At 35.7% G+C, this 10,080-nt stretch overlaps 1 long non-coding RNA gene across 1 annotated transcript; it reads left to right on the forward strand.

Moving 5' to 3' along the window:
- The first annotated feature begins 4,056 nt into the window (after window positions 1-4,056).
- Window positions 4,057-5,329, forward strand: LOC135084601 (uncharacterized). The gene is made up of 3 exons (XR_010259901.1): window positions 4,057-4,385; window positions 4,896-5,070; window positions 5,251-5,329. It is a non-coding gene; the product is annotated as an uncharacterized LOC135084601 (long non-coding RNA).
- Window positions 5,330-10,080: the final 4,751 nt, after the last annotated feature.

The following is a 10,080-nucleotide window of genomic DNA, read 5'->3' on the forward strand; positions in this document are numbered from 1 at the left end:
ATCATCATGATCATTTTAGCCATAGGACGTCCAGTTGAACATAGGCCTCCCCCAATGATTTCCACAATGGCCGGTTGATGGCGGCCTGCATCCAGCGCCTTCCCGCTACCTTTATGAGGTCGTCGGTCCATCTTGTGGGTGGACTTATTGGGTCTTGTGGGTTTATTCGCTTTAGCAACCCATAATAAAACCCTTAAGAAGTAATAAAACTTTAACCCCTTTATTAATAAACGTTACACCCTAGTTGAACTCTGGCTTAAATTGTCATTTGGTATGGAAATGTCATTTTAATCCAAGGTTCTTCCTAGGTGTAACTTTTTATTAATAAGGGGGTTGTACTTCTTTAAATAAAAATATTTATTTCACAATTATCCCCGTCAATAATTATAGAGTTAAGGAAGGATGCTGGAGCAGTAAACCCTTCCTGCCTCGCATAACCTAAGTACCATACGATGGACACGTATGATACTTCTTCTTCTTCTTCCTCGGTCCCTCACTGATGAGGGTCGCGACCACAGATAGTGTTCCTCCACAGTCTGCGGTCATAAGCTGTGTGGACCGCACGATGCAAACTCCCGCCCACCGTCTTCCTCACCGCGTCCGACCATCTCGTCGGTGCCCTGCCCCGAGCGCGTCCCCCTTCATACTGTATTATGATACTTAGGTTACACAAAAAGTATCTTTATCTTCGAACGCAACCAGATCTGAGGCTGGTGGACATAGTAAATGTTGTTCGTCTTGGTAAGACCTTTCAAATGACACTACAAACATAACTATTGGAGCCGGGTACCATTCTGCAAAAAAGTATGTATATCTTCGTACACAACCAGATCTGAGGCTGGTGGTCATAGTAAAAGTTGTTCATCTTGGTAAGACCTTTCAAACGATACTAGACACATATCTATTGGAGCCGGGTACCATTTTGCCCATTGTCCTTTAATAATAGAAAAAACAACCCCCAAGGGTGGAAAATTGGGGATGAACTTTTTTATACGCAATATTTCCGCCGATTATAAATCAATTTGAACGATTATTTTTTTGTTGAATAGGTATTATCAAAAGGGTGGTTTCATGCGAATTTGAAGAAAATATTTCACCCCCAAGGATGGAAAATTGGGGATGAACTTTTTTATACGCAATATTTTTAATTTTTAGTTTTTTTTTTGTGTTCACGCATTTGAAGTCGGTTTTATTTTTTTTTAAAGTTAATTATTAAAAGACTCTACTCATGTTACCTAATACATTCCCCAAATATGAGACAAATCCAATGAGTTAAAATTGCAGTATGATCTAGCTTCTTAATACATACATAATATGCAGTTGGACTGAGGTGTCCCAATCCCAAATATGACATTGTCAGGAAGGCAATGTCAGAAATCTGTCAAACTCCATACAAAAAGCACCGGTTATCGTCATAGTTACCGTTAAAGTTAGGTAATACAACTCAGCCTAAGAGTATAGTTTAATTATTTTCCAAGCGATCGGGTCGAAATCGTGTTGTGTATTGCAAAACGTAAATAGACCTCTTAAAAGCCTTATGATATCAAAACTGCAAATGATGCCCACTAATGCCCGTTAGAAATCTCGTAATGCCAAAGAATAGTTAAGTACAGATTGTTCAAAGTCTTTAATTTTTATTAAAAAATGCTGCCTAACGCGATTTTTTTACAATAATATTATAAATATTATTTTTATTGTTTGTTTATTTGTATTGCATTCGAAACTATTAGACCGAATTGAATTATTTTTTTCACCATTAGTCTCTTACACTATTTCTGATGAACTAAGGCGGTACGAAGTTTGCCGAGTCAAATTAACACTCCTTTAATAAAAGAAATGTTAAAAACAAAATAAATAAATAAATTCATGAGAAAGATAAGAGCTTCCTACTCATTCACATTTGTTTCAAAAGTAAAAAGACTTACTCACTCAAAAAAATATTACCAAAATATTGTAATTACAACGAAAATGTAATAAATTCTAAACTATTAGCCAAGTTAATTATGAACCAGCAATTCTCCACGGGGAACAGAGCCGAAGCGTTCGCCGCTTGCCTTAAATGGGTGGGGATTGTTCAGTTAAACAGTGGCAGCGATGCTGTTGAATTAACTATTCACTTTTAACTGCTTGGAACTGTTAAATAATCTTTGGTTAAATACAAGGCTGAGTTGCACCACCTAACTATAAGGGTAACTATGACGATAACCGGCGCTTTTTGCATAAACTTTGACAGATTTTTGACGTTAAGTTAAAGTTAAAGTGCAACCCAGCCTAAATAAAAAACAACTGATATATTTTCGGTCAGAAAAAAATGAAATGACAAACTTACAGAAAATTGTTGACTCTATCTATCAAGTTTAGTGGACTTTCACTTTATATTTTAAAGTAAGATAGATTTTTTTATCAACATTAAATTTAAATGTGTAAAACGAAACTTATTTTGTTACTCTAACTTTTTAAGTTCAAAATAATTTGTGATGCTTTACAACTTTTTTATTCATGCTACATTTTAAACTTATTGTTATTGTAAAATCTACCCTATTGCCTTTCTAATGCTGCTTACGATGTCATAACGTTAAACTTGACGTGTTACGAACGTGCCAACTACATGGCACTAAATAACAGAAAGGCACAATACTAATAACCACTAGTTGTGGTCAGACGAATGTCACTTCTGTTCTATGACTATTCTTTGACGACCAGATTATCGCAATTTACCCTATTTATCAGAGGTCACCTCACTATCAGGTCGTGGGGATCGTTTCCATTGAATTTTCCCAAGATTATTTTAATCGATTCCAATTTAATCGATTCGGATTAATTGGCATTTGATTGATAAACCAGAATTATAAACCAAGCCTTTGCATTAAAATTGGCTATCTACTTGAAATATAGGACTGGCTTAGCGACAGTTAGGCTGGGTTGCACCATCTTTTAACTTTGACAAACGTCAAAAATCTTGCAAACTCCATACAAAAATCACCGGTTTTCGTTATAGTTACGGTCAAAGTTAGGTGGTGCAACTCAGCCTTAGACTTTTTAATAGAGACACTGAGAGCAAAGTTTGAATTCCGATAGAGACAATTTGAAGAATTGCCTAAGGTGGGAATCGAACCAACGGCCTTTCGAAATCGTCGAAATTTTTAAGTGTACTCGTATAGGTAGGTACGACGTTACGGCCAGACTCTACCATATCTATAAAAGCAAAATACCACTCACTGATTAAACACGAAATCTCAAAAATGTTGTCTAGTAGGTTCCTTATAGGGCGTAGTAGACACCGTTACGAACGGTTTTTACGAAACTCCACCCCTAAGGGGGTAAAATGGGGTCCACGCGTATGAAGTCGCGGGCAGCCGCTAGTACCTACTACTGGCATTAGCATTTTCATTTCAAAATCCCATCTTTTACAAGAAAATTAGGTGCTGTCACTATGTACCTACCTACATAGATAAACTAATACCTACCTATTCAGTGTGCCTCCCAAAACCACACAAAACAGTTTTTTCAACCTCACTATCTCCCAATTATGAAAAAATAAAAGTTAAACCAACAAACCAAATAAAGTCGACCAAACATAAACCAAATTCAAAGTAATAACCATAATTACCGTTTCATTACATTCCATTTGCGTTTATTTACGTTTACGATCACTAGATTGAGTTGTAAAAATGATAACACAACACATCCCTTTGTACGTCTAACGTCCATTAACCGTAAGCTATTTTAAAAGGAGTTAAACTTCAGAACGGACTACCAGGAATTCTAATTACAAAAATAAAGAATGCCCGCCTTCCGATTCGTTAAATTGACCCAGCCAGGAGGAAATTAAACCGGCAGTAATCCAAATAGTTACCAACACCCTACAGGCTGAGTTGTTTCACGATAACGATTCACGTTTTCACGCCGCCATTTTTAAACGCTTCAACTGCGGTTTCGACCGTAAAAAAAACAGCAAATTATTAGAAAAAGGAACGCGGTTATGTTTTTGAAAATTTGAATTTGGAATGCTCTAGTTTTATCCCGGCGAGCTTACGATCTGTGTTCGCGCACGTCCAAGGGGCTGACATGTAATTATTATTAGCAAGGTAGAACGTGATGGTTAAATACAACAATCAATAAGAGTGACAGAGACGCACAAATTGTTTTTTGTCCCTTTCTGCGTACATAGGTAATTTTTGTTTGCCCCAAACTTGTTTGGGGCAAACAAAGGACGCGTGTGCAAAACGATTGTGAAACTGAATTAAATAAAAAGACATTTTGTTAATGTGAAGTGTTTTAGGGATTGCCGAGTGATTCTTCTAATAATTAAAAATGGTAAATTGTTGCGTAATTGGCTGTAAAAACCGTACTCAACGAAAATGTGAAAACATAACATTTCACACGTAAGTAAGCCTCCTTTATATTATGTTTCTTATGGTTTACCTTTATTTAAGTGTATTGATCTTTAATCCTTTATAACAACATATTATCAATGGTTAAAAGAAGACTATTGTAAATTGAATTGAAAAATGTTTTTCTATTAATACCTGACCAATAATAAGAGGTCGTCTATGGCCCAATTCGGAGAGCTATGGCGATAAAGGCAGCCATTTTTTGAGTATTTTAAATTTAGCCGGATTATTATCCTTTCAGGGATACCATAGTACAAAAGGGTAAAAGTTCCCGATTTAAAGGGTAATTTAAATTTGACTAAGAAATAGTTTAATAATTTCATTTGATAATAATAATAAGCCTTTTATTTCCGCAAATATGTTCGTTTTACATGTAACACTTTAGGACCCAAATAACATAGAAAACTTATTGGAATTTTATTTGATAAATAGAACTTAATTGGTTTGGAGTGATAGTAAGGTATTATTTAAATTAATTATGACTCTTGTTATTTTTTATAGATTCCCAAAGGACGAGACTTTACGAAGTCTTTGGATTGCAGCGACTGGACGGCAAAATTGGCAGCCCACTCAGCACACTCGCATGTGTTCTGTCCATTTTCAAGCTGGTTGCTTTCAGAAAAAGCAGCAGAAAATGTATTTGGCAAATTATTCAATACCAACATTAGCCGTTCATGTAAGTTTAGAAAGCCTATACCTATGTAAATAATAACGCTTTTAATTCACTATTCTCACAGCGTCGCGTTGGGTCTTCATAAATGACCTCGAGTATACTTACTATTTTTGATATCTTTATTCAAACATTTTTTTAGTTATTTAGATATAAAGTTTTTCCTGAATACATTTTATTTTGCAGGATGTACCAGTTCATTATGACAAAGCTTCATCTAGCGAAACTACCGAAGTTTTACCCATGGAATGCAATATTCAAGCAGTAAGTCAAAGTGGTTGCATATTATCATCAGCTGATGTTTAGTTAAATTAAATGACCTCGGATTCATCTTGTTTACAATCACACAAACTACAAGATAAGATAAGCGTCGCGTTGGGTATTCATAAATGACCTCTAGTTGACTTACTATTTTTGTTATCTTTAATCCAAACCTGCAATTTTCTTCAATATCGCGTTATCATCATAGTTTTAGAAACCACATAAGTTATAACGGGTGTAAAAAAACCTATCCCGAAGCCGAAGGCTACTTATTCTCCACATCATGAGGATCATTTTTTTCTTTGGGACCATACCTGGGAAACTTGTGGTTTAGGAGATATTGAAGGTCAAAGTCAGAATATTTTTTTCAAGATTTTTACAATATCAATTTCAATTCGTTATTTAGAAACTTTTTTTCTAAGAAACCTTATTAAAATTTTGAGTATTTTCGTCACAATTAGGCTTTTGTCTTTACAATAAGAAATGTATAGCAGCGCGCGCACACACGCTCAGGCGCTGCCCCCACGCCCCGCAACCCGCGCTCGCCCGTGAGTCATTCAACTCTACTGTGAGTTCAACGACTACGACTGGACCTGGACTGAGCTTAATCCAAATCTACCCAATTTGTAAAAATGAAATGAGTACTTAAATTAGTCACTTACACCTTACCACTTTAGTTTTTGTTCTAAAAACTAATAAATTACCCTTTAATTAATAAAAACCCTTTACACGAATTTGTTTCTTTCCGCAAAATAAAAAATCTTACAGAACCTTGGTTATTAAACATTTTTAACTAAACCATACTTTTACGCATAACCATCATTCTATCACAATGTAGTATAACAGGTCCTAGTACCTACGCAAGTGTGATAAGCGTAAGTAGTGTAATTAAAAAGTACCGTAAACAGATGAATAAAATAACTTAATAAGCAATAAAAAATTTGAATTTGAATAATGAATGGTCTTTTGAATCAGGCTCGTCATTCTTTACATTCATAACTCTCTACTTCAATAACTGAAGTCTTTACGATAGTAATGAAATTAATAAAGTAAAACTCAAATTATTGCTTACTTACACCACACCACTCTGAACGCCTAGAATAAACACCCTAGCAATGTTGCGTCTATCGTTGATTGAGGCATTCACTTTCGAGTTAGGAGTTATGATTGTGTGTTTTGTAAACTTAAATGATTTCAGCAACTAAATCAAAAAGTATCTTTTTTCACTCCTTCCATACTCATTACTTCCTTTCTTAATAATTTACTTGAAATAAATAATCGTCATGCACGCGATTCTAAATAAACGTAATTTTAATCGTTAATCACAGGTAGTAAGCAGGTGTGATAAACTTGTATCATTAAAAAGTACTGTAAACAGATGGCAAATGCTCTTTACACACAGGTTCATTATTGCTTACATTTCTAGCTCTCTACCTTAATAACTTTGACGTCTTTACGATAGTAATTAATAAAATAAAACTTGAACTTACTTATTACTGCAATCTAAACGCCTAGAAATAAATCACCGACAAACTCTTGTTCCTTAACTTTCGATAGGAGATAAAAGATAAGATTTTGTTTATAAACTCGATTGATTTTAGAAACACAAAATTTCATATCTTTAAGCACTTCTTTCATGCCAATTACTTACATTCTTCATAATTTACAAAAAATAATTCATCGTCTTGTTTGGGATTATTTTAAATGAACGTAACTTTATTACACGAAATAACTATCAAAATGTATTGATATTCTTATTGTTTTATTAATAACGATTGCGTATCTACAATTCATTCAAATTTGAGTATTTTGGAAGCTTGCTAAGAGCATTAATTAATTATTATTAAGTATGCTAGGACGGATCTTTAGTTAACAAAGATTAAACAAAGTATTTTTACCGTCGCTTTTACATTCTCATTCGTTGATAGACTTGCATGTACTAAACTAACGAAATTAAAGTTTTGTTATGTTAAAAATTACGTAAATTTGTAGTTGAAAATGAAGAATTCATTCGTCATTCGATAGACGTATTGCTTGACTGTGATTGGTCAGTCTCGCCGCGCGGGGCAGCGCCTTTGTTGCTAGGCCGCTCGCGCCTCGCGTTGCTAGCGCGTGCGGCGGCCGGCCAGTTCGGTTTCTTCGGTCGTCGAATGCGCTTGCGACTTTTGATTGTTTTCTCGTGCGGATAGTTAGTGTGTGAACGTGTAATAGTGAGTGTGGTAATAGTGAATGAGTGTTAGAAAGATGCCTAACCATACGTACAGTGCTCGTGAGTACGTAAACATGGTTTACTGTTATGGGAGGGCACGTGGAAACGCATCTGAAGCCCTGCGGGCTGTAGGTATCGGGCTGAACATCCTACAGCGCACCACCATACTGATGCACGTATTTTTGTTCTGGTTGTACGTCTGTTGGACAATCAGCCGATTGTGCCTCCGTCCGCCTCGTCTAGGCGTGTATTGTGTCGTATTTGAGGAACTTAAATACCGGTCTGTACGTAAAGGAATACTGGAGCGCGTACATCAAAACACGCTTTACCGGGCACGCGTTTGCTTGCACGTGGAAGGCCGTCAGTTCGAGCCACAACTTGTGTGGTTGGAGCGGCCGATTCCAGACGGTCGAAGGGGATTAGTCGGTAAGTACTTAGTTCTAAACCTAAACAAATGCTAAAGGAATGTGTTTTTTAAATGACGTAGGAAGTGAATAATCTGGTAATTTTGTGTACAAAATACTTCTGCGGTCGCGGTAGGTAGTGGCGGGAAAGCGCGTACGCTCCAATACACTCACACACACATAGGCACGGTCATTGCGTTGCGTGGCGCGCTGTACATTGCGGGCTGCGGAATATTGTATTTTTTTTAATCATAAAAATAAAAAATATTTCCCACCAATAATATTTTGTAATATTACTTGGTTGGGTGTACAGAATGCGTAGTTTCAGTCTTCGTGATAGGTTTTTTTACACCCTGTATATTCAGATATAAAGTTTTAGTTGAATTAATTTTATTTTGCAGGATGTACCAGTTCATTGTGACAAAGCTTCATCTAGCAAAACTACCGAAGTTTTACCCATGGAATGCGATAATCAAGCAGTAAGTAATATCTTGTTAGATAATTTTACTAGGTGGAGCTTAAGAAATTATTTTCTTGAGTTGCGGTCTTGCGAATCCCTCTACTATTTCATCTTTTTTTATTTTGCAGTCAAATGATCTAGCAGACACGATGACACCAAGAAAGTTAAAGCTGACAATGAATTTACAAAGAAGAACGTTAATAGCTGAAAACCGCAAGAAAAAAATAGCCGCATTGAGATCAAAGACTCGAAGACTTGTAAAAAAAAATGCAGAATTGACTGATATTATAGAAAATTTAAAAACAAAGCGATTCATCAACCAGGAAGCAGCGGATTTACTTTCTGTGCTTAATAATGGCTCTGACTTCATTAAGCCAAACAAAAGTAAATTTTCACCCGAAGTGCGAAAATTTGGTTTAAATCTTCATTTCATCAGTCCACGCGCCTATAATTATGTGCGCCAGCATTTTAAAACTTGCCTGCCCCATACACGTACATTAGCACGTTGGTATTCAACTGTAGATGGTGAACCAGGATTTTCATCTGAAGCTCTTCAAGCTATAGAAAAAATTGCAAAAAATAATAATTCGAAAAAACTGTTATGCAGTTTGTGCTTTGATGAAATGGCAATAAGAAAATGTGTAGAGTGGGATGGAAATAACTTTGTAGGATTTGCAAATTACGGACATACTACTGACCAAAGCGACAGCTTACCAGTCGCTAAAGAGGCTTTGGTTTTTATGTTAACCTGTCTTAATGGCAGCTGGAAATTACCGATAGGTTATTTTCTGGTTAATGGTATCACTGCAGAACAAAAATCTTCATTAGTCAAGACATGCATAGATCTTGTTAGCGCACGTGGGGTGGATATTGTTTCCCTTACTTTTGATGGCTGCCCAGCTAATTTTTCGATGGCCAGAGTGTTGGGTTGCCAACTAGATGCTGATGTTATTAATCCTGTATTTATACACAAAGAAAAAAAAGTGACAATTTTCCCCGACCCCTCCCACATGCTGAAATTAGTGAGAAACACACTTGGCGATAAAGAATTCCTAATAAATGGCGAAGGAAAAACGATAGCTTGGCATTTTTTGCAATCTCTTGTGGAACTCCAAGAAAATGAAGGTAGTCATCTTGGTAATAAAGTTCGAGCAGCTCATATCAACTACAAGAAACAAATAATGAAAGTGAGACTAGCGGCCCAATTATTTAGTGAATCTGTAGCCACTTCAATTGAATTCTGTAAGGATAATTTAAAACTATCTCAATTCCAAAATTCAGAAGCCACAATAGAGTTTATTAAAAAATTTAATACATTATTCGATATTTTAAATTCAAGGAATTTAAGAGCTTTTGGTTGCAAAAAACCCCTTGATATTAATAATTTCGCAAATTTTAATGAAATGCTTCATGAAATTTACGGCTACATAAGCAGTTTAAAAATTGGTTCAACGAACATTTTGCAAACGAACAGAAAAACTGGTTTCTTAGGGTTCCTAATAGCAATAAAAAGTACTATATTTTTATTTAATGAGTATGTCAAAAACGATATTTTACAATTTTTATCCACTTATAAACTTAGCCAGGATCACCTAGAAATATTTTTTAGTGCCGTGAGAGCTAAGGGGGGATTTAATAACAACCCAACAGCTATACAATTTAAATCTGCCTTTAAAAGATTA

The sequence above is a fragment of the Ostrinia nubilalis genome, chromosome 26, assembly GCF_963855985.1.
Source record: "Ostrinia nubilalis chromosome 26, ilOstNubi1.1, whole genome shotgun sequence".
Classification (NCBI taxonomy): Eukaryota; Metazoa; Arthropoda; class Insecta; order Lepidoptera; family Crambidae; genus Ostrinia; species Ostrinia nubilalis.